Source organism: Marmota marmota, unplaced genomic scaffold, assembly GCF_001458135.2.
Source record: "Marmota marmota marmota unplaced genomic scaffold, marMar, whole genome shotgun sequence".
Lineage (NCBI taxonomy): Eukaryota > Metazoa > Chordata > Mammalia > Rodentia > Sciuridae > Marmota > Marmota marmota.
Genome location: NW_026000242.1, coordinates 1,300,987 through 1,327,111, shown reverse-complemented (window position 1 = coordinate 1,327,111; position 26,125 = coordinate 1,300,987). Strand labels below are relative to the sequence as shown.

The following is a 26,125-nucleotide window of genomic DNA, read 5'->3' as shown; positions in this document are numbered from 1 at the left end:
GAGGATCTGGTGGAAGGGAATGAGCAGTGAGACTTTGACAAAGAAAAGGGCATTTCATCATCAGTCATCACTACTGAGAGGCTTTATTGATTGCTTTATTGATTGGTGTGTGCAACGATATACTTTGTGCTGTATGAAGTCATGCAGTCGAGCTCAGGCAGCTGCCCCTAAGATTTATAGTACAATCCAAGACACCTGTTGGTGTTTCTCCCCATGTGATCCAAGATGGTTTCCCTTAGTTTTGCCTTATTTCTTTTGGGCTGAGGGATATTAGAGTCAGAAAAAGCCTTTTTAAAAAACCAGCTGTCAAGAAACGACTTTCAACCTGCTGCAGCTCTGGGTTATTGCTGCCTATTAGAGATAGAGCCTGACATGGTTGTAGGGTCTGACAGATTTTCTCTGTGAGATACTTCATGTTGCAAAGCTTATTATCCGTGTTTCTGATTAGCTAATTGCCTGGTACCCTGTAAGATTTCATTCTGGTCTTTGTATTCATCAAAAGAGAGAAGCAAAGTCAGAAGGCAAAGATCTAACCCTAAATTTGCAATACATGAGGCTCGGCTGAGAGTCTTTGGGTGTGTGGCATGATACTTAGGACTGAGGGTTGAAACACTTGCCAGTTTGAGTAAAAGGAAAGCTCTGGAGTCGTTCTCTATTGTCAAAGATTGGAACAACAGCCAACACAAGTATCCCTATGTCATGTCAATGGGCAGAGTCCTAGAGAATGGAAGTCCTGAGGGCGGGAGGATAAATAGCTGTCTCTGACTCTTTCCCAATTCCTTCCTTGGCAGAGTCTTCCTATTTTATACAATATGGAGGGAAACTCATAGGGTCCATCTAATCCAGCTCTCCCACTTTATAGATGAGAAAAGTGAGGCCTAAGAAGGGAAGTAGTCTCAAGGTCAGCACACTTTGGACAACAGTTTGGGCCTGCCTGCTGAGCTGTAGGGTTATATCTATCAACCACTTCAAACTGCCTGTTTTCCACCCCCATCTTCATCCTTTTGCCTGTTTTTCATAGATAATGGGCCATAGCACCCAGTAGGGAAGGAGAGGATGAAAGAAACCATTCTAAAATCTCTGAGGTCAAATGTGTATCCTGAAGAAAGGCCTGGACACCACTGCCCCTCTCTGTGACTGGGTTCCTGGCAGAGCTTCTTTTCAAAGTGTATGGCAGAGACCTTGCAGGGTTGAGCAATGCCCATAACCAAGGAAAATGCCCCTGATTGGATTAACAGGCATGGTTCACGGGACTGAATCCCATTTCCCCTGCTTAAAAGCAGGCTTTTCAAAGCAAAGAAAAACTGGTGATACAGGCCAGATGGGAGCTCCCAGGAGTAGGGGGAGGGGAGGAGAATTTCCCTACTTGGCAAGAGGGACAGAGCAGGCACTGCCACCCCTCCCCCAGCCAATCTGGTGTCCCTTTGTGCTGGGCTGACAAGGGGCAGCTGGTGATGCTGGCAGTGAGATGGCAGAGGGAACCAGCCAAATGCCAGGAGGGCAAAGGCCTGCTAGGGGGATGGGGAGTGACATCTCAGAGTACCCTTCTTCAGATGCAGGTGCTGAGCCCAGACTTCCTCACCTACACTGTAAGCTGGTGCCTAGAGGACCTCTTCAGAATGGCTCACAATCTGGCTGGAAGCCAGGGGCTCTTTTGCAATAATACTCTGGCATTAGACTCCCTGGATTCAAATCCCAATGCTGCTCTTCCAGGTATGCCACAGTGGACAAATCACTTCACCTATCTGTGCCTCATTTCCTCATGTATAAAATAGAGACGATAATAGTACCTACTTCATAATATGACTCATGATTAAATGAGAAAAGAAAACGTAGGCACTTCTAAGCATACCTGGAATTTATAAGAGTTAAGTAAGTGTATGCTGTCATTCCTATTGCTATTTTATCTTTACTATTCTTTTCCATGCAGGGAAAACTGAACATTGGGCCTAAAGTTCTGTGAGAGACAGAGACTCAATTCTCTCCCTTGAAATCCTGCCAGTGCTGGAAATTCCATGAATTTCTTTGTTTTTCTTTGGCTTTTGGTTGTGGTAGTTGTCCTTAGCATTTGACCTCCTGGGTGATGAGTTTGGTCACAGAAATTTATTCTTTAAGGAGTGACATGTTTTCTGATTATCGAGGGCATCAGGATTCCAAAATCTAGGAAGTTCCTATTTTGCTAACATGATAAACTGATAAAAGGGAACCTAGCCATCATTTCCTACCTGCTTGACCTTGATGAAGCTACCTCTAGCCTCAAGTTTGTGACTTAGTTTCCTCATGGGCAAGTTAGGAGAGTGATCTACCTCACAAGATTGTTCACTCTGTGACAAGAATGTATTTGAAATACTGAATACAAAAATGCAAGATGGTGGGATTATTATTTATCCCAGAGAAGGGATTAGATCCTCGCATCCTGTATATATGAACTCTGTGGCTTCAGGCAAGTTACTGAAACTTTGTTAAGTCTCCGCATTTTCTTCTGTAAATTGGGCATGATTAAACCCACCTCACAGGCGTATTTTGAGGACTGCCGAAAGCTTGTGTTGATAGCACTCAGTACACCATCTGATATGTTGTAGTTGTAATTGAAAAAGGTTGGTGTCCCCACCGCCCTGATAGCTCGCTCCTTAAATACATAGGCATGCACACAGCAGACATGTCTGAGAGAAACACAGCAGCCTCTTCTGAAGAGAAAGGTGGACATTTGGTTTTGTTCTGTCTCCATCTCAATAATGCTGATGTCATTTTTATTGCAGGAGCTTCTTGGTATATCTTGCCTGGGGAAATAACAAAGCTTTTCTCTCTTTCTATTGCCTTTTTCTGACTCATTAGCTTGATTTCTCCCCAAATCCTCTAGGGAAAAAAAAAAAGTCTCCTGGTTGTGCTATGTCAGGAGTTGGAGTTGGCCATAGCCGACTTTAGGGTTCTCATCTCCTGGAGGGAAGAAGTCAGACCTCTGCTGCTACCAAAAGGTGTCCATGCTTAACTTGACCCCTGCAGGAGGGAAGTGGGAAAGAGAAACTGCCACGAATTAGACGTGTAGTTTGGAAAGAGTCACCTCTTCACCCTAGATATGGCTTCCTTTTGGGGAATGAAAGGTGGGATATTGTAGGGTACTCTGAAAGGATATTTTGGGTAGGAGTGATGGAGAAAAAGACATTGATTCACTGTCCTGATTCCATGGACCCACGTTCCTACTGGTGGTAAAATGAAAATTAAATCTTTAGTTCTCTATCTATACAAAATGTATTCTTCTGATAATTTGATGATACTATGTTTCCTTTCAGTGGGCAAATGGGACTCCTATATCCCTCCTGTATGCTAAACTGAGAGGCACAGGCCAGAGAGTGAGACCTTGGAGAAGACAATTGAGAAAGTCATTTTCTTGGCTCCATTTCTTACTTAATTGGGCATTAATTAACAACTGATTCACAACTGCCCCAGAAAGCGAAACATTCCCAGCCCCCAGTGTGTCCCATAAAGTGTGTTCCAGTGTACAATATGCCTACATTCCCTTCAGACTAAAATGGCCTCGGGGAAGCTGGTCATTGTTCATTTTGTTCTTGGATTAATTTAGCCTCTCACTCCATAACAGTTTGGAACCTGACTATTTTTTTTTTTTTTGAATTTTGGAAATGAGGATGTATATACCTTCCTCTTCAAATAGTTGTAAAGAGTATAGTTAGATATAGATAAATAATGCACTGAAACAACAGAACAGTGCCTGGAAGTTAGCAGTTACTTAAAGAAAACTTTTTATTATATGAAGGTTCAATATCCTTTTTGCTAATTTCTGAGTTTGCTCAAAAGTATCTACTCCTGAGATAATTCTGTGCTTTCTCAGTGTCCATTACTTATTTCCTCTCAGCACTGGCAGAGTGCAAACAGTGATTGGAGTGACTGTAATAGGTTTCATACTATATGGAAAGGAAGCAAAGAGAAGAATGAATTTCTGTATCCTGGGTCCTGTGAGTTTTTGGATTCACTGAAACTCTATCTCATTGAGCTATGTGACACACCTACCCTCTTATCATTATGATCACACTTCATAACACTTACTAGAGTTTGGGGGTATTTAGCCATACCAGGGGTTTGAGAACATAGTTTTTATCATGTTGATTTTATCATGATAAAATTTATCATTTATCATGTTGATTTTACAAATGAGAGAACTGAGGTTTGACAAGTTAAGCAACTTGCCCAATATTCTACAACTAGTGAGAAATAAAGATGAGATTAATACCTAGCAAGGGCTATTCTAAAAGCTGATGGTCTTAACCATTGTACTATTAGCCCAAGTCATCCAAAAATTTTCCTTTGTTCATAGTAGGGAAAAACAACTGTATTTCTGTGATGGAATGTATCTGTCAAACAGGACAGTTAGATTAAAGGAACTACTACTCTCCTGTTCTCCATACCAACCAGGAACTCACCAAAGGTGACATGTTAACCTCTGATCTCAGGATGCATCTATCTGATGAGATCCTAGACCTAGAAATAGGACCAAATGCCTAGGATGGGTTAATACTAGTCTCCTCACCAAAACTGAGCAGTCACACAAGTTGGTTGTATTTCTAGGGGCTGGTATAGTGTTTCCTACATTTGTGTCAGATCATTAATTCTCCAAGATGTTCTGTAAAAATAGATTTTCTGATTGAATGAATTTGAAAACTGAGGCATAGTACATCCCTGTCTTAAATTCACAGTGCTGATAAACATAAAGGCTTGCAATAAAAATAAATAAATAAACAAACCATAGTGAAACATGACTTATTTAATTTGTTAACTCATTATTTCCCAAACACACTGGCCATATAACCCTTTGTTGGAGTGCCAAATATTAATATTGCAAGGACCTAGTAGTATTCCATGGAACAGATGTTGAAAAAATTTTGCTTAGTACAAAGATAAGAACTTGAGACTGCTGCCATTCCAACTTTTTTAATGTGTACAGGTCAGTTATCTTCTCTGGGCTATAAAATGATTACTAGCTGACTTCTAGCTCACAGAATCTATGACTATGGCCAAATCTACAGGACATAGTGAGAGATTAAAACACATGAAAAACTCATGCCTGGATTTAGGAAATTTTAAATTAGATAAAATAAATACTAGCATGTTAGAGCAGAGTATCGTACCCAGTAGCCCATAGTGTTTAATAAACTTTTGCTAAATAAAAGAATATGAAAAGGATGTAAGTACATTTAAATGAAATAAACTGGTATAATAGGATCTAAAGTCAAGGATGAGTGATTAAAATGTATTAGGGATGCTTCTATGTAGATATAAATTTTGAGTGATTTAGAAAGAAAAGAAAGGTAATTAATATTCACCACTTACTATGTACCAGATAATTTATAGATATTACATTAATCTTGACAAAGTTATGTGGCTTAGAACCTGTGCTCACTATCACACTTCTGCTGACTGCTGATGGAGAGGTTAGAACTAATATCCTGGCAATATTAATTTTTTAATTTCCCAGAATTTAGATCTCCCATAGTATTCTACAGAGGCAGCCATAGTCATGAATTCTCTGAGATAAAAGGAGCCCGGAAATTCCAGAGATCAACTTTCTCTAGGGGTCAACTTTCTCATTTTCAAGCTCTAAGTTCAATTTACTTTGTAACCTCTCAAAAATCATATTTGGAAAAAAACTGTCTTTTTCTTTTTACTGGTGCATTTTAATTATACAAAATAGGATGCATTTTGATACAGTGGTGTATGCACATGGCATAATTTGGTCGATTTCATTCCCCATTACCTTAGCTTTTCTTCTCTTCCTTCCTCCCCCAATTCCCCATCTTCTGCTCTATTGATCACCCTTCTATTTTCATAAAAATCTCTTTCTTTTGCTTTTTATCTAGCTGCCATATGAGAGAAACTCTATGAGCCTTGACTTTTACACAAAAAGTGTACACCTTTTCCTTGACATCCTCACCAGCATTTATTATTATTTGTATTCTTGATGCCTGCCATTCTAATTGGAGTGAGATGAAATCTCAGTATAGTTTTGATTTACATTTCCATGATAGCTAAGGATGTTGAACATTTTTTTTCCATATATATACTGGCCTTTTGTATTTCTTCTTTTAAGAAATGCCTGTTCAGATCTTTTGCCCATTTATTGATTGGGTTATTATGGTTTGGGGCATTATGTTTTTTTTAATGCTTTAGAAATTCTGGATGGTAATCCCCTGTCAGGAGAGTAGATGGCAAAGATTTTCTCCTGTTTTGTAGGCTCTCTCCTCACACTCTTGTTTCCTGTGCTGTACAGAGATTTTTAACTTGATGCTGCCCCATTTATTACTTCTTGGTTTTATTTCCTGAGCTTTAGGAGCCTTATTGAGGAAATTATTGCCTGTGCTATATGTTGGAGTATTGCCCTTGTTTTCTTTTAGTTGAAATAAAGTTTCTAGGTCTAGGAAAGGAAATGTCCTTGATTTATAGCATGACTCTGGGTGAGGTTTTATTATTCTCTGAGTTGTCTCAGTGCCCATAATGGTAAAATAGTGTCAAAACTTCCCTGAAAGACATCATACATGAGTGTTTGAAAATCAGAACCCACCTAGCAGGAAGGAGCTGTCAATGGTGCTAAATACCCTGCAAAGCACTTGCAGAGTGGTCCGGTGACATGCCTGAGAGGGATGTGAGTGAGAAGATTCTGCAAGGGTTAATAACATCTTCTCAGAAAAAGGAATTAACATTATCACCTCCTCAGTGGTTCTTCCAGTGAGAAAACCATTTTGATTTATGAGCCACTACTGCCAGGTAGTACTTTAGAGTAGGCGTAAAAAGTAAATAGGGAAAATTGTGGGTAATATAAAAACATTTGTGTCAAAGAGTGGTCAGAATGATGTGAAGGATAAAGAGAAGGGTGGAAAATAATAATCGGAAAATAGAGATCTTATGAAGCAGATCTTGTTAGCTGGGTCTGTGGAAGAGAGCAATGAAGACGGATTTGTCATTTCTCTCTTTCAAGTCTTCAGAATGGTGGTGGCAAAGCAACACCACTATGCCTTTGCTGTTTGTCATTCTTCGGGGTTTCCTGGAAGAAGGGAGGGCTTTAGAAGGGGTTCTGGCAAGAGGCCAGTGTTAACTTGTGAACTGGCTGATTGTGTTTTTTTTTTTTTTCCCATGGGCTCAGACCTCCTAGTGACATGGGCTCACTCCGCATGGACACTGTCAAGGGAACCTCCTGAGCCACCTGATACCCAATCCCAGACCAAGCATTCTGTTTCAGGTGTGGGAACTTGGAAGCCCTGACAGCAGGATAACACAGGTCTCCCCTTTTCTGTCTAGTTGTGTGATTCTGGAGGACTCAGTAGACCTCCCTGAGCTTTATTTTTCTCATCTGCAAAATGAGCGTTTTGAACCCAATGATCCCTTGGGTGCTACCTTGCTTTGCAGTGCCGTGATTTTAACATCGCCCAGTAGGGCGCCACCTCATCTTGAAGATCCCGCAGGTCACCTGTGGACTTGTGCTGATCTATGCCATCCATCTTCCCGACCCCTTTTCCACAACCTCCCGTGAAACACGGTAATCTGGTTTTCTTGTGGGCTAATATTTCCTCCTAGCCACAAGGCAGCGGAGCTTCTGGTGTTGGTTTCCGCACTAAACTTGATGGTCTGATTTTTAAAGGAGCGGTTGGTTCTGAAGCAATTGTCTGGTTGTGTGTCCCCGAGTTACACTGCAGTGCTAAATGTTGGAGGCAATACCGGGAGAATCCAGGCGGGCAGGCTTAACCCAGAGAGGGAGGGTGAGGGGAGGAGAGAAACAGAGAGAGGAGAAGGGGAATGAGGAGGAGGGAGACCGAGGGATCGACCGAGACCCGAGAGCTGGAGAAGGGAGAGGACACCAGAGCGAGAGTCGGGGACGACACCTAGAAACGCAGTCGCGCAGGGAGGGGGCCGTGTATATATAGAAAGAGAACGCGATGCGGTAACACCTAGCCACCGAGACCGTGGGAGCCTCGCAGCCCACGGAGAGCGGGGGAGTCCCACTTTCTCTGCCGAGCGGCCCCCGCCCCGCCTGGGCGCAAACAGCCGTCCGGGCTCGGCTGGGATCGTAAGGTGTACTGTGCCCTGGACCCCGGAGCGTCGGTGCCAGAGCTGGGCTCCCGCCCGCCCCGCGCCTCCCGGGTTCGCGCTTCTCTTCTCCTTCAGATGGGACTGGCTCCCTCTCTTTGCAAAGCCAGGCCGGCGGGGAGATGTGAGCAGTAGCTAGCAGCTGGTGTGCCCTGGACGTCGCTGACCGCGGCGCGCCCAGATCGTGTGTGTGTGTCTGTCCACATGAGTGGCTCTCCCAGCAGACCCAGGTAAGAACTTCCTGACCTTCCCGAGTCTTGGGAGAAACACACCTGGATATATGGCCGATGATAAGGAATCCCTGTGAAACTGGAGGTTGTGGAAATGTTGGGGTTGGGGGTGGGGTGTTATTTGTTCTCAACCTAATTTTCTTAGTGCAACATCAAAGTTATCAGAGGGCAAGGTAAAGCTATTAACATGGATTGTGGCCTGGCTGTGGTGTCCGACACCTGAGAGTCCCCAGGAAACCAGTGATAGATTACCTCCATCAATTTCCGGAGGTGGCCAAACTGGCTTCTTTCTTCATTGAGTGCTGGTGATGTGCCAAAAATAAGTGGTGAGGATGCGGTTGAAGACTTGAAGGTTGTGTCTGCTTCTTCCCGCCTTTCCCACAAAAGTCTGAACTGGGGGTACTGGCCTTCCTTGTTCTGGACTGTGCTTCCATTACTCCATCTAGCTGCCCCCCAAGGATCTTTTGCATATCTCCCCTGCACTGTGGAAGTTGAAGACAGTGGCAGAAAGACAAAATGCACATCATGGGGTTTATCTGAAGGTACCTGGTGAGACTAGGGTTGGAGGTGGAAGGTTTAGCCATGGAAAGGACTCCTGGTTTGGAGGTAGGAATGATCGGGCTCTTCTTCCAGGGGTAACAGTTACTCTTGTGGAGTAGATGAAGGGGTGAGAAGATGTGGTCATTAGAATGAAGTGTGAGAACCCATTAGTCAACCTCAAGCCTGGAGAAACTTCATTCCTCAAAAAGTTTCTCACTCAAGTTAATACAGGGACAAGCAGTGGATCAAATGCATCCAGGCTCTGATTTCTGAATTACCTGAGGCAATTGTGAGAGAGATGTGCTACCCCAGGCCCAATGTTAAAGAGGAGGAGGAGTGGGAGGATTGTACATATCACATATGCATGGAAGATTCCTGGATTTTTCTGAGGAAATAATAATTTTTAAAAGGCTTGTAAAAAATAAAATAAGTTGTTTTCATGACAGCAGCAGATGTAAAACTCCCACCACTCTGGCAAAAACAAATTTGTGCAGGGGGCTGAGCTGTCTTCTTTGCCAACACGTACTTGGACATATCCCCAGCTGGGGGCTCTTCTGGAGGGAAGGTCTTAGATATGACTTAGGGAAGGTTTTCTCTGTGAGTTTAGGACACTGAATATTGGAAATAAGTTGAAAATGCTATGTTTCTACCCCTTAGTCCAAGGTCTCACTGTATCCCTAATCTGATATGGAGGTTCATTGTGGAACAAACATAGTCAAAAAGAGCCACTCATACTTTCTAGTGTACCACTCCCCTCCTTCTCTCTTCCCCCCCCCCTCTCTCTCTCACACACACACACACACACACACACACATTTAATAGCATTTATGAGATTAGATGGCAAAGTATAAGCATGTGGCTCCTTTGTGAGCAGTTCAGTCTCGTTCTCTGGCTGAGGTGAATTCTTATTCCCTTTATTCAAGGTACCTCCCACCTTTGTTCCTTATTTGAAGACCATGTCTCTTGCTCATACTGGATATCTCTATCCATGCCACCTTCACTGCCTTTGATGACATATGGTGAGATCACCACTGTTTGCTTGAGGTCCTTCCCTTAGCTCATTTACTTGGGAACTTGTAACAGACAGAGACATCATTGAAATTTGAGAGATCCAGGGTCTTAAAAGATAGTGTGGAAGTTTTGGTCTCCTCTATCCACATTCAAAAGTTGTTTGGTCTTAAAGATTTGAGGCTAGGCTTTGGTGTAGGGCTGAAAAGAAACCATTATGAGCAACTGATCAATACCTAACCAAACTGGGGTGCTGTTGTAATATCTTAAATTGGCATTGCCTTCAAATTCGAGTGCTTTATTTGGTGGCTTGCTGTATTCATGAATCATAGATCTTGAATGAAATCACATTTTTATAAGGAGATGGCATTGGTCCTTACCACCACCTCCCATCCTTTGCTCTTGGACTATAGCTGTCATTTGATGTCCTTGCAGATGAGCTCCCATCTCACACATCTGCAGTTGGTAGACTTGTAACTCAAATCACCAGCCTCAGGGATAAAGCTGTGCTCCAAAGACCTTTCCAGGGCTCTGCTCCCAGTGGCTGCTGCTTTTGCACAGGTGGCTTGTAGTTTTCAGCTGTTTGTGGCTTTGGGGTGCTGTTTACAATTCTGTTACAAATTATCAGCCTTTCCTTGTTGCTTTTCTTTGTGGGTGCTGCCACAATTTCTACCCTGGTTTGGTTTTCATGGATCTTTCAGCTTGGTCAGAATCTTTTCTTTTTTCCTCTCCTTTCCCCTCTTGAACCTGTGGATTGACACCTCAAGAACTATATCTCTTTTTCAGGGTATGCACAATCATTCTTCAAATGGCAATAAATGCATGGTCTCTTAATTTGATCCAGTACCCTAATCTGTACAGAACAGAAATATGGCAAGTATTTTTTAGCTGTTAGATTCCATACAGCTTTTATTTTGATGTATGCAAAGTCTGGCTTCTAAGACATGCCCCAATATCCCATCTGCTTTGTACTTGCTGCATTGCACATCTGCACAATAATGGTTGTTGTTAATAGGAGGTAGGAGATATGAAAACAGCATTAAAGCAGAGAGAGACAGGTTTTAGGAAATAGGATTCTGAGGAGTCACATGTTCTTATGAGGGTCACCTTAATTTATTGAAGCCTCATTTAGTGTATGTGAAAATAGAGTGCATTAGATGGGGGAACACTTGGCAGGAGACTCATGTACAGATTTGTAAGATTGCCATGAAAATAGGAATTTAAGTTCTTTTTATATAGTGGGTTGGCATTGATGAGTCTGCTAACCACACTTTCTCATAGACTTTCCTCATACCAACAGTGAAGTTTTATCTTCAGAGAGAAGAATATCACCTGTCCTTCACAGGCACCACTGGCAAGGACCCCTTAGAAGCATTTTGAAGGAGCTGCACAGAGGTGGTTTTACTAGCCACCAGAACAGGCTTGAAACAACCTGACTTCTTTGGAAGTTGGTCAAATATTGGGACCTTCCTGAGACCTTTAAGAGACAGGAAGCAGCCGGCATCTCTCCTCTCACCATCCCCATGAGCTTTGGTGGAGCTCTGGAACCTCTGGTGAAGGAGAACTTTTTCTTCTCTGAGCCAGGTTTTTAACAGAGTTAATTTGAAAGTGGCTGTGAGCTTCAAGGGTTGGAACAGGAGAATGCAACTTGAACATGTATTTTTGAGAAAGCTTTCTTAAAAATAAAAAATGATTTATTGAAAACACAAGACCAGTGATGCACCTCCTGCTGCTCCCCGTCCCACCATGGTTGCTGAGCTCAATGAATACTAAACATATTTAGCTAGATGAGGGAGTATGAAAAAGGCAGCTTCTACAGCTCATCTGCCATTTAATTTGATCTCTGAAATTCCATCTTTACGGGCATCTTCTGTGTCTGGAATTTTGGGAAGGGAGCAGAGAGAGAGTGAGGGCAGAGGAGAGCAATTCTTAGAAAAGTTTGTGAGACCCAGTGGGCCAGGAGACTGGCTACCTCAGGAGGCCAGAGCAGCCAGGTAAGGATGCTGGAGGCATGGGAGGAGAACAGGTCCCTGGAGTGGAGAAAATGAGGAAAGACACATGGAAATGATGAAGGAGAGGAGGGTGTGGCAGCAGAGAGAGAAGCAGGCCAAGTGGGAGGAAAGAGAGGAAACAGATGGGCCAAGAGGAAGATGCAGAGAGTATATGCAAGAAAAAGGGCACAGAGGGGAAAAGAGCAGAAGATAAGTGGAAGCGGCACCTTGCCTGCAGATTTTCTCTGTCTTTTCCCCCTGGCAGAAGGAGACCATGAGCAAGCCAGCAGAACACTGTGGTTTCTGTGCTTGGGAGGCTCCGCATTGATGCTGTCAAGCCTCAACCCCTCACGGCGGCTCGTTCTATTTTTACATTTGGCAGAAATGAAATTAAACAAATGACCCTGTGATGGCGTTTTTCATGAAGATTTTATCCAGCACACCCACACAGCCAGTGCTGGGTTGGCTGAATATTTAGCATAATATTCTATTTAATCAGATAAGAAGGCATCCTCGAGACAGTGGCAGGCACGAAACCTGGCCTTTGTTAATGGCCCATAAAGAACTGCTTTGATGAGGGTGGTAGAAGCCAGAAAGGAACCTTGTTCCCTGGTTTAGTTGGCAGGAAGAATCAGCCTAGTTAAGGAGTTCTGCAGGAGCTCAGCATTTCCCCTCTCATGCTTTTTTTTTTTTGGCTCTGGGTTTGATTCTAGTGTTTGTGGGACTTCTTGGTCCAATTCTCCTTAGAGATCTTATTGGTGGTAAAAATAAAATAAAAGACTTGCTTTGGCTGAACTTGCTCTCAGTGGAAACACTACTTAGAATTTGGGTATTCGCCCTATTTGTTGGCCTGGCCAGGGGAGCTCATCTCTGCTGCTGTGACAGTGCTTAGGCAGCAAGTGTAATGAGTTTGTTGTACATCTCGGACTTGGTGAGAACACAAAGCACATAATATCTTATTGGTTTAGACATGGACTGTGCCCCCTAAGTCCCAGGACATCTAGTAGAAATTGAATGCATGTGCCTTTGTATATAATCAACAATGCAAATTAAGAGGTACAATTAATCGGTTAAGGTTGGTTGGGTAGATGTGCAAATGTAAGACTGTTCAAAAAACTTGTCATTGTCTTGCACATTTGTGTATATAATAGGATATTTGTGAGTTCTTCTTCCTTATTGTTGAAAGATTATATAATTCCTCTGTTATTAACCTCTAAAATGCTATTTTGACATGTCCACCATCTAGATAGACTCAGCTGAATCAGTTCTGACTTCAAAGGGAACAATGAGTGAGACAGTTTGACTTAGAAAGTAATGCTTCTTCCTACTCGCTGGCCTTGTAGGGGTTGATCTTTCTTTTTGGCACAAACAGTTTTACTAGCCAGAGAATATTCCCTGCAGTGACTATAAAAATGTATCTTAGTCTCTGACTCAGGGAGTGATTGAGAGCATTGACATGAACCACATGGATGTGGTTCAAAGACTCAAGGAAATATAGGATTGACAGTCCATTAAGGAAAAAGCAAAAGCCAATTTCCTCCCTAGCCCTGCTTTTAAGCAGGCATCTGTTTGCATTTTTTTCTCAATGTTCTTTTTTCTTGGCTATCTTGTGGTCACAGTGTGTCTGGCATGGCTTTGAAATCAAGAAACCTTCTTATGTATGCATGTTGAGGAAGAAGAATAAAGACAAACCCAGGTTAGGACTTCCTTTACTACTCACAGGGGTGAAGCCTCTGTCTTGTAAGTGCTTTGAGTTGAGCATGTTTCCGCAGTGTCAGCTGCACAAGCCCCTGGAGCAGGACATGAATGTCCCCACTGCTGCCTTGTCATGTGTTTCCCCTAGACATCTATAACTGGGTCCAAATTCTCTTCACTCTCCAATCTTTGTAAAGACAAATTTGCAAAGTGAATTCCTGAACTTGTTTGGAAGTAGAGAGCTTAAACAAAGTCTTTATCCAAAGTTCCCTTGTTCCTGGTGAGGATGATAATTAGCCTTTTCACAGGATGGCCAACAAACAAAGAACCTCTGAACTCTTCATTATTATTATTTTATTACAGGTCAAGTATCTCTTATCTGAAATGAGTGTGACCAGAAGTGTTTTGAATTTTTAAATATTTGCATATACACAATGAGATTCCTTGTGTGAGGGACCTGACTCTAAGTTGGAAATTGATTTGTGTTTTATGTGTGCCTTGTACACATAGCCTGAAAGTTATTTTACATGGTATTTTAATGCACTTTTTTTGGGGGGGGGCAGTATTGGCAATTGAACCCAGGGCCTTGTGCAAACACCTCTATGGCCTTTCACAAAAAGTCAGATGTAGAATTTTCTACATTGTGGTGCCAAAAATTGAATATTGGATCATTTCAGATTTTCACATTAGGGATACTCAACCTGTATTATTAAAATATCGTTTATATCATGAGTTATCACATATAGAGAATTTATGCAGAATAAATGATTATCATCCACATTTTACAGTTACAGAAACTAAGGCACAGAGATAGTGTGTCCAAGATCACTTGGGCAGTAAGTGCTATATCCAGGACTTACATCCATGTTCTATTTTAAACACCATGATTTTCCACACCATGCTTCCTTTATAGACTTCACCTTAAATTTTCAGTGCTATCCCCTTTTCACCAATTTTCTCATCATCTGACATCATTTATGTCTACAGGTGTGGGTATATGAGTATTTCCTTGTAGTTGGTACACAAAGGGATTCCCTAAAATATGAACCCAATGCAAACCTAATTAAAGGAATTTAGGACAGAGAGCTAGACTGTATCCATTTCCTTAAGACCTACTGCCTCTTTTATTTTATTTTATTTTTGTAGGTTTTGGCATGATAATCACTGCCAAGTTGTCTTGACATTTAAGTCACAAAACTTGCTGAATGAAAGTTGGCATTATACCTCCTTCTTATAACTTGCTACCCTCCTTTTCTTATAGATTATCCTTAAAGGTGAATCCTGCTCCATAGCTTGCTCTAGGTGAAACAGTGGTTAAATAAATTTCTATAAGGCAAAGAAATCAGAGCAGAATTTAAGGGAGACTGGCACTTCCAAAAGAGAGCTGAGGCCGGTCCCTTATGATTCAAGCCTCTATAAACCAGCTTTTTGGTCTTTCTTCATCTTGGCTAGGGCTATTCCATTCATTTGAACTCAGTTGGCAACAATCAATAGAGAATGTTAAGTTCTGGTCTCGGCTGGTCTTTTGCATGCATGAGCTTCCTGCTATTTGTCTGAGAAAGTACAAACCCAGGTAAATAAGGCCATGCTGATGGCTTTATTTAGCAATTAGACCAACTCAGACTGAATAATATATTCTGACTTGTCAAAAAGCAGGAAAAGGTTAGCAGAAACAGCAGGGCTAATTCCTCAGAGTGTTTGCTTAACTGTGATGAGGTTAGAGTACTTTATAAAATTGGGTTAAAAAATAATTTTACCCATTCCTTTTCTTTCTTCTAAAGTATGATAATTCTTAAGACATTGACATACTATGGATTTGAGTCATCATGTTAGGATTAGGTTTTGACTCTTCCGTCTGAAGCCTGATATCTCTTAGCAACAGCCACATTTAATTTAGGCATTGAGCCTTTGGGCTACCTTGTTTTTATACCTGCACCGAAATGATGGGACTGTGATCGAGGTTTGGACAATTGATCTTGGGAGAGGATGAAAGGTGGTACAACAAGTCTGAAACAGGAGAGAGAAGAATACAGACATCTATACTTATGGATTTTTATTCCCATGTGAACAATGGAGCAAAATAAGTTGTTGATTAGAATCTAGGTTTCTCAGAGCACCAGAGAAGTACCCTTATCTCCTGTTCTTTTCTATGGGAGTTCTTATCTCTATCAATTGTGGACAGGATGTGATGTGCCCTTCCCTCAATTTTGCACTGTTTTTGCTTATTTCTGTCATGTTTTTACCACATCCTCCCTTTATGCTCTTTCAAACATTTGTTCAACAAGAAACAAGGTAAGAATTGGGGATACAGAGTTGAAGAAGACACTGTTCTTTCTTCAGGGAGCTCATGGTCTAGTAAGGAAGACAGACATATAGTAGATGAGCCAAAGGCACCTCGGTAATGACCATAAAGAGGAGAACAGGTGTCATAGGAATGCCGAAACCCCGGCACTGAGCAGAACAGTCCAGATGAGTCTAGGAGGGCTTTTTCAGAGGCTATATTTGAATTGTGTTTCCAAAGGTGACTAGATGTGCTCCAGATAGAAAAGAATGAAGTCTTATTTGAGGCAGAGGGGATGGCATGAGTAAAGGTATGAATTAGTGATGTGCTCTCTGCATTTTTGTGCTTGGAAATAAAGTGTGCTGTCAGAGAGGTGAGGAGACTGGAGAAGTTGAGGTGAGATTGTAAAGGTCCAGTTATAGGACTCTTATTTAACTGAGACTGCAGGTGTTTTTCAGCAGGAGGGTAAGAAAGAACAGATTGGTTTTTAGAAACAGAACTCTGACAGTCATGTAGAGGATGAACCCAAACAGGAAGAATCCAACATTATGATTAGATTCCATAAAGATGCCTGCTGGGGTGTCCAGGTGAGACTGGAAGGGGCTTGATGTCTGGTAAGACAGAGTAGGAAATAGGTTCAGATATAGACCTAATTAAAGGAAAGGTCACCAAAATTTGATGGCAGGTGGTTAGTGGAGATTAAGGGAAGGAAGAGGAGGAGCACAGAATGCATTCATGTCCTAGCTTGATGTTATCTAAGCTAGGTGAATGGCCATAACTTGAGATATGAAGCATCAAAAAAGAAGCAGGATTAAAAGATAAGGAAATGAGATCAAAATCTGAGCAGAACAAAGATTGAAAAGAGGACAGTGTAGTAAACATGTAGGGTGTCATTCATAAAAGTGGTAAAACACAGTTTCCGTTAAGTTGCAGGAAAAGATGGGACAGGAACAAGAGAGTGACATGGCTCAGCTTAGGAACTGAAGACAGCAGAGACTTGGGACACTACTATCAATACTTGAAGGAGAGCTGGGGTTGTGGCTCAGCGGTAGAGCACTTGTCTAGCATGTGTGAGGCACTGAGTTCAATCCTCAAGACCACGTGTAAATAAGTAAAATAAAGGTCCGTTGACAACTAAGAAAATAATTTTTAAAAAATACTTGAAGGAAAGGAAGGAAGAGGAATGACAACTCATATGGGAAGAAAGAATGAAAAAAATTATAAGAGGAGAATCATTTGACCGTGTTTATCAATAAGGGAAAACAGGCAGAAAGAAAAGGGTTGAAGATACAGGAAAGGGAAGAGATAGATTCTTGAGAACTCGAGAAGGAACATAATTTAACAAACAAAACATAGCAGGAAGGATTAAATTTGTAGAGGGGAGAATGGAAGGGAACTAATATTTATTATTTGTCAAAAATTTTTCCAGTGAAATCTTTTTTTTTTTTTTTTGGTACTGAGGATTGAACCCATGGGTGCTTGACTACCAAGCCACATCCACAGCCCTTTTTTATATTTTCATTTTTAAGGCTGGCTTTGAACTCCTGATCCTCCTGCCCCAGCTTCCTGAGCCACTGGAATTACATGTGTGAGGCATGTGCCACCACATGTGCCACCACGCCCTGCCTCATTGAAATCTTTTAAAGAAAGAGATGTCCCTTTATTGGAGAAAATAGCAAAAAATGAGTCCTACTTGCAGAAGTATGCATGCATGTGAAGGACCATCAAAAGGCGCTTTGAGAGAGAAAACTTCCATTTCCTCTGTGAGGAAGAGGTGAAATCATCTTTTGAGAATAGAGTAAGGGTGAGGTAGGGAGTTCAAAAAGAAGGGAAATGTTTTGCAGAGGCAAAAAAAAATCGTTAAATGAAGACAAGTACAATAATTTCCCATAGAATGTTAGCACCCACCAGAGTCAGGAACCATATCCTGTCGTGATAGTCATCTCAATCTTAGCCATAGCCCATGAGAGGACAGGAAGGGCAGCTGGCAGGACTCCTCTAGGTGAATGTATTGTGAAGGCTCAGCAGAATCAGAGGCACTGAGAATGTTGGAGACTCCCATTGAGCCAAAACCAGGGGAAGGAAAACTAGAAGGTGACTGTTGAACAGAAAGAATGATAAGAAAAGATTTATGGAAGGAGTAAAATGAGAAATTTGAACCAATTGGAGATTGAGATCTTGACAGATCTCAGAAGTGCTTTGAGATTCTAGGTTAACATCCTGATAAAGACTACAACAGTATACATGCCAGTGGCCACACACCTTTAACTGCCATTTGCCATATGTGTGTCATCAAAAATTGAAGTGGTTTATTGTTGAACAGGAGCTCAAGAAGGGCTGTGAAAGTCAACACTGGATAATCCTTCTCCATTCTGGTTAGTTCCATATGGACCTCAGGAAACAGCGCTGTGTGAGGTGATGTCTCGTGGTCTGTCTGACCAAATCCTACAACTGGGTACAGATGCAGAAGCTGGATGATAGGTATTTTGATGAGTTTCTAAAATATATTACTTGGGAGGTCCAAGTCACATAAATTTTTTTTAACCTGGACTATATATATTTTTTAATTTTATGTCATAGTGCTTTAAAATAAATTTGTCCCTTTCATAGAAAAGTTCCTATGTCTCATTTCATGAAACTTTAGGTTCATGAAATGAATTTTCTAGGCCATTCCCCACACCTCCACTTCAGCCAAGGAAAATGACGGTTTGCATTTTCATCCAATCTGGCATATTCCGTGGGCTTGATTCACCTCCTCTAGCCATTCACTTCCTCCAAGTGTTGCCACCAGAAGCCAGGCATAGGATGGACCTGCTGAGGTAGATAAAGGCTCTTTCTGTCATTCGGGGAACAGCACCAGCAGGTGGGCTCCTTGCCTGTCTGGCTCTTTCTGACTTGTTCTATTTGAATTCTCTATGATGTGTCTGTCTCTGCTCTCCGCCCCACCCCCCAACTCATCCCCTGTATCTAGATGTTGTTTACTGGGTTGTTAAAACATCTGTAGTTTGGTGCAACTTCATGTCTCCGGTCTACTTACAAATACCAAGAGGAAACAGCTTTCTAACTATCTGTGAACAATTGATGTCATCCAAAAAGAGCTTTATAAATTAGGGGAAAAAATACCTCAGCTGTGTTTTATCTGCCTGAGTATTTGTTCACCTCCATTACAGGGCACTGAAGCAAGGCCTGACAGTGCTCTTTCTGTGTCAGTCTGTTATTCTTCTGTACAGGTGGTTCTGATTTCTTCCAGTGTTATTACAGTAGGAGACTAAATGTAATTACCCAGGGCTTCAATTTAGACGTCAAACACAATTACACATGAAACCATGAGTGTCCTTCTCATGATTCAGTTGTTACTTAGTTTTATGGTGAACTCTGGGATAAGAAACACTTAAAGTTAGGATCTTGGCTGCTTTTGAGGTTTTCCTTTCATATATTCCTGTCCACGGAGGAGCCTAGAGTCACTTTATTTATCCCTTTATAGATGAAGAAAATGAGGCTCAGAGAAGAGAAGTAATTTATTTAAGTTCCTAAGTTCACTGGTAATAGATTTGGGACTGGCACCCCCATCTCCTGACACAGAATTGAGTGCTCTGCCTCTCTCAGCAGAGGAGCTTCACCCTCCAGTTGCTGGAGGAGGGAGTACTTCAGGTGGCATGGAGTGACGTTCCCACTGAGGTGATAGTTCATGGGGCGCCATGTAAAATATTCTCCTCAGCTTGTCCTATTGCAGATTATTTTGTAAACTTTTATCCTGTACTCAATCTTTTTTTTCTTCTCCCCTCATTTTCTGGTGGGTGTGTGCTTAAGGGAGAGTGATTTGAGCAAGTAAATTTTGTTTTACCACTACACATTTTAAATCTTGTGCATACTAGTAACAAAATGGGTCCTTTGATTATTTGTGTCACCTTCTGTTAACAGGCAGAGGTTTGTGTTGATAATTGAGAGCTGACCCTTTCTAAACATCCTGGTCTCTTATACAGCAGAGAGGCTAGAAACATGGATTGAGTTTTCCTGGTCTTTTAGCCGGAATGTTTGGGGGCAGGGAGCGTGTAGGAGAACTTGAGGTAGGTGGACATAGATCTCCTTGACTGATTGCAAGTGATCTATGACCTGATGTCTGACCTGCTAAGGTTTGACCAAGAGTCTGTGACCTGCTCAGTGGAGGAACCTGAGGGATGGTACTACAGCTCCAGGCTCCCCTTTCAGAAGAGGTAAAAGTTCTTCCAGATCCCTGGTTGGGCGTTATAGGTCAGGTTGGTGGAGTACACGTTTATTGCTACAGAAAGGCCCTAAGCAAGGGTCCCTAACTCTGGGATTTTTGTCACCCCATAAGAATACTGGAAAAGATAAAAATATACTTAGGAAGGAGGAAATCTCCAAGGTGCATGGATGCATACATAGCTGGGAGAAGATGACGTGACTGTGGACAAGAAAGGCATGGGAAGGAACTGAGAGAATTAAGGAAGTCCTCTGAGATAGTTTCCTGGTTTCCTACCTCTGCCCCCCTGGAACATGAATTAATAAGTTATATTGTCGAACTTTTGAAGAAATCATACAGTCTCCTATTGCCAGGGTTTAAGGTTCCTAAAAGTTTAGCTGTACAGAACTGGTGATCATTTTGGAGAGTTATTTCTATTGCTGATTATTTTGCTCTCTGGTTTTGCTTTGCTCAGGGAGAATCCCATCTGGACAAACTATCAGTTAACAGCCGTGTAGTCATCCATGTTAATAGCTTTACTGAGTACCTACTCAGACATGCCAGTGACGAAGAGAAATGTGGCCTGTGGTGGGAGTTTCAATGTATTACTAGTATCTATGCTGTGATTATTTTCTTGGTCTGTTCAAATGCTATTAACTGCTTCCAAAATGTTATCAATGATGTGTTTGTAGTCTGGATTGTGTCTCTGTTATCTGTGTTATTATTTCTGTCTGTTCTCAAATAACTCATCAATTATTTTTGTGTTTTGTCTGTCTAGTTCTCCCCAGCCCCAGTTGAACCGAGTCTAATTTTCCAAGTTAGGCCATTTGCTATTGAGTCCCAGAGACAGAAAATGGTAATGTAAAATCTGCATTCCTAGTAACAGCCCCTTCCTCTCTCATAGTAAACCACTGTCTCTGTTCAACCTTTAACTGAAACCATAGCGCAGAGTTTCAAGGAGCCCTCTCTTAAACATGGGTATCATTAAGGTCCAGAGATTTCTAACCGCAGATTTGCTATCTTTGGAATAAAAGCCTGAGAGCAGCCTAACTCGAATCTAATGCAGGAAGGGCAAGTTAAAAACAGATTTGACATCCTTGAGATCACTGACCTAAGGGTATTTCAGCTTTCGAGTTTTATTTTGATAACAGCCTCCTGTTGTACTTGTCTGCCATTTGGTTAAATTATTGCAAAGCAACAGAGAGTGAATCTCTGCTTTTATTTCCAGATCATTCCACTGTATGACTAATGGGTTCTCGCTCTGGGCAGAGTGCTTGGGTCATGAAATGTCAGATGTGGGAAAAGCCATTCTAGGAATGAGCTATACAAAAATATCATTTAAAGCCCTGTTGCTGGGTTGCCAACATTTAGGTGGGGCACAATAGCATCTGTCTTCTCCATGTCACATGGAGCAAAGTAGTCACAGAGCTTCAGTAAATGATTTATTTGACCTTGGCAATAATCCAGATCAAATCTATAGCTGAAGAATCATCTTCATCACCATTATCATTGTTTTCATTAACAATCTTTTACTGAGACTTTGTGTGCCAAACATTTTGTTAAGAACAGTGCATTCATGATCTCACTTTATTCCTTCATCACAGCCAGTATTATTAATTTTCCAATTTCACAGATGAGAAGACCAAGATTTGCAAGACTAAAAACTTCCTCAAGGTTTTTTAGTAGTATACACATCTGAGGTTCAAATTTGGATCTGATTTTAGAGCATGAGATTCCCACATAACTATGTTATATGAAACCAAGCAATCAGAAACTATTTATCAGGCATTTCCCCTTTCTGAGATATTGTGTTAAATTTATGGGAATGGGGATACAAAGACACATAAGTTACTGCCCACCTCTACATTATTGCTCAAGAAGTCATTTAAAAGTAATTGACAGTTTATGAAATGATCAATAAGGGAAATATAATAAATATCATTGATAAAGAGAAGTCTTGAAGAAAGTGAGATTCACACTGGGCTTTGAAGAGTGGATGAGTTTGACACAAATGGAAATATTTCACATAAAAGAGGTGATGAGTCCAACAGTAAAGGGAGGAGAATGTTGAAGGGAGGAGAGTGGTTGGAAGTGGGTAGATGATAAGCTATCCAGGAATGAAGTATTTGCACACTCATCTGGTCAACAGATTTTTACTGAGTGACTGCTATGTAGAGGTGCTCTCTAGGGAAAGAATGAGAGAGAAGGGTGAAGAGGGGCATTAGAGCCTCTTTGAACATCCAGTTTAGGATTTGGGACTTTATATTGCAGATCTGAAGCTCACAATCCATAGTCTAGAAGTGTAGAGTCAATGACGTCTAGCAGGTAGAGGGTTTCAGATGTGACAAAGAGAAGGTAAGGAGATTACAGGCCAAGATGATATGTTTGAATTTGAGAGCTGGACTATCAGTGATCTTGAAGAATACATTTCTATAGTGCACTAGGGACATTAGTCCTATTGCAGGAGACGAAGAAGTGAATGAGAAATGATGGTCATACAGAAAGAGCTGTTCATTTTGCCTGTTCAGTGACCAAAAGAAAAGAAAATGAGGGTAACAACAGCAGGGATAAAGATTTGATCAAAGATTTCCTTTCTCAAAATTGGCAAAATCAGTACATATTTGAAAATGGAAAATATAGACAGAAGAAGAAACCAAAGAAATTAGAGGCAAATGATATAAAAGAGGGAATTTTTTTCTGTCCACTGAGGTTTTATACATACAAATATATACATATATATTTTAAAAGTTTTTAGTTGTAGATGGACACAATATCTTTATTTTATTTATTCATTTTTTATGTGGCGCTGAGGCTCAAACCCAGTGCCTCACACATGCTAGGCAGTGCTTATTACTGAGCCACAACTCCAGCGCCTATACCTATATATTTTAATGATAACTTGATGTAGATCTTTTAAAAACTGGATGGTTCCATTGGCAGAGTTATCGTGCGCTTTCCTATCGCTCACTCAGTCTTTTGCCCTTAAGCCATATCCTCATATCATCTTTAAACCCATCTGTCACTGGATGATGACTGAGTAGCAATGATTACCTATTTACTTGGAGATTGAAGCCATCTATTTCCTCATGTAGGTGAGTTTCCTGTTGAATGTGCTCATAAAATTTCAATTTTTTTTCCAGCTGACTCTATGACTTAGGACTTTTAGATTACTACAGCTTTTCTCTTTGGTAAAAGAAAGGAAGAAAGAGAAATAAGTAAATGCCTATGTGACACAGAGATTCATTCACACAGGAATACGTGTGTGTGTGGGGGGGGTGCACACACATGAAACACAATTTATTTCAACAGTTACATACTGATCACTTACCTATGGGCCAGAGATTCTGATAAGGTGTTGGCTTCACAAAGAATAATTGAGATACAAGCCCTGCTGCCAGAAAAATGTACCCTGTAGGAAAGAAGTCATATTCATAATCAGACACATTTTCTCTGACATGTTAGTGCAAAGGTAGAACAGTTTCCTGGTACTTTAGTAATATAGAAAGGGAGCACTCAGCCCCACCTGGGAGTATGAGAAAAGTTTGTCAAAGGAGATGATGCTTAAACATTTAAATTTTGAAGTATAGACAAAAGCAGGCAAAGAAAGGTGGGCAGAGCATCCTAGGCAGAGAAAATAATATACACAAAATCACAGGGGTCAGACAGAATGTGGTTTTCTCAGAAAACATTGGGTTATTTTGGAATTACTATCATGTAAAGTGAAAAGGATGAGTTGAAAGGGATGGGCCTGGGCAGGTGCGCCAGACAAGGTTATCACAAACTTTATGTCAGGAACCAAATTCTTAGAAGTGTGTTAATGACCATGGAGAGCTATTGAGGAATTGAAACAGGGTGATATCACAATAATGTTTACGTGCAGATCTAGTCCACTTACAAATGAATGATCCAAGAGAGTGACTCAGGAATGCCTGTGGCTTCAATTTACTGAAAATCAAAATGACAGTAGCCTGAGCAAATGAAGGATGATGTTTCTCATGCAATAAGTCCAGGGAAAGGTTTTCTGGCACTGAAAATAGACATGATAATGTGATCTGGAGACAGTTTTGTTTTGTACTTCCACTAACCATCCTCACCTATTTTGCTTTTGATCCTCATATTGTTACTTTGTGGTCCCAAGAAGGTTGTTACTGCTCAGTGATCATGTTCTTATTCAAGGTGGGAAGAAAGGAGATGTGGTGGAGCAGTATTGTCTATTTTTTTTTTCAAGGCTGCTTAGACTTTCCCAGAAGCTTCCTTGTGCACGTTCCTTAATATCTCATTGGCCAAGCCTGGAAAGCTGCCATTGGCTGCAAAGGAGGCTGGGATAAAATATTCTTTCCAGCTTCCATAATAAATGATATGAATGTTGAATTAGCCAATTGACAGTATATGCCATAGAGATTTAGCTCTTACCAATAAATGACATCCCCTGCCAGGCAGTAGAGGAGGCACAAGACCCAACCCAAAGCAAAGCAGTGAGCAAGTCTCTTTGCTGTTAGAAGAGACCAGGCCAGTGGATGAAGCATACTGGAGCTTGTATGTCCTTAGCATAGGGAATGGGCTGGTTACCATAAGGAATTCTTCGTGCTGAACCAGTAGACATCTGGTACAACTCCAGGTTGTTTGTTAAAAAAATCAACAACAGCCATCTCCCTGTTGTGGAGCTCAGATATTTTTTATCTTTTTTAACATGCCTTATTAGGCTTCTATAATATTTTTTATTCCAATGTTAGAATTAAGCTGGACACTGTTGGAGGATAAGCAGAATGCAGTTAAGGAGGCTGACAATAAAGAATAGGAACAATGTCTGTACCTAAGCAGCTTATGTTCTATATGAAACACTTGAAAAATAGTGTAAGAGAAGGAATAAGCAAGTGCTTGTGGTTTGGTAGAGACCAAGTGTCCACAACCAAGTTCTAGGCCACAAGCCACCTGTAAATTGGGTTTAGGTGATTCAAGGGCAGATGTCACCACTGCATCTCTCTCAACATTGTTTTGCAAAGTTGTCTGACTGGCTCATCTCTTGAAAACACGCTGGGATTCAATATTTTATCAGCAGCCCCCTCTCTTATCTTTATAGGAACATACATACATGCCCTGTCTCCTCCCTCTCCTCCCAGGCCAATATGTCAGAAGGGAAGATAATAGCTCTGGCATATCAATCTCACTATTCCTAAAATTTGAAGGGAAAAAAAAAGTCAAGGCAGTATAGCAGTGTTACAGAAATGCTTGGATAAAATACATAATTATAGCCAAATTCTACCTCCTGAATATAACTAAGGTGGAATCTTCCATTTCAGCATGGAAATAATCCTGTGAGTGTGTGTGTGTGTGTGTGCATGTGTGCATGCACGTGCTCTTGTGTGGGCACGAGTGCCTATATGCATGTGTGTATATGTGCTTCTAATCAGATGGTATTTGCAATTTTGCATACTGCTTTATTTACAGAGTTAAATCTCATAAAAATATGTTGATTAAATGAATATTGATGCATAGTTTCCACAAGAACAAAATGTACTACTTCTTCCTCTTCGTTAATATAAATTGTTTTCAATATTCTCTAAATAGAGATGAGGGCAATATAGGTTTTTAAGCTCACTATTTTTAAAGTGTGGACTCTAATAGAGTAAGAAATACCTTAGCGTGGAATCAGGAGACTTGAGAAGAACTGGAATCCTGATAGACAAGAGCCAGATAAGGGTCACTCTAGTCCCATCTGTCTCTAAGGGGAACCATCTGAAGTGCAAAGATGATATCTTTCCCTTTGTGAACCTGGGCATGATTCTCTTTTCCATTTCTATTTGCCCAAATCTTGCTCTTTCCCCCCTCCCCCCAGCAACTCACCAAGGAACAGGGACTTTCTTAGATAAGGAATGTGGAGTGACTTGAATCAAGTTCCTGGAATTTGAATTGTTTCCTCCCACAGGGCCTGTTTCTGGATTGCTGTTCCCGCTTTCTCTGTGGTCCAAGTAGTTCCTGTGTTTTAGAATTGCCATGGAATTTTGCAAACTCAGTAACTGCTAGTTAACTAAAGTGAAGAGTTTCATAGTTTGGTTCTATGAGTTTTAGACCCACAAAAAGTACATGG

General features: G+C 41.2%; 1 long non-coding RNA gene across 1 annotated transcript; it reads right to left on the bottom strand.

The window, feature by feature from the left end:
- Positions 1–17,418: 17,418 nt before the first annotated feature.
- Positions 17,419–24,991, bottom strand: LOC125613971. The gene is made up of 3 exons (XR_007344615.1): positions 23,933–24,991; positions 23,366–23,446; positions 17,419–18,287 (listed from the first exon to the last, which is right to left on the bottom strand). It is a non-coding gene; the product is annotated as an uncharacterized LOC125613971 (long non-coding RNA).
- Positions 24,992–26,125: the final 1,134 nt, after the last annotated feature.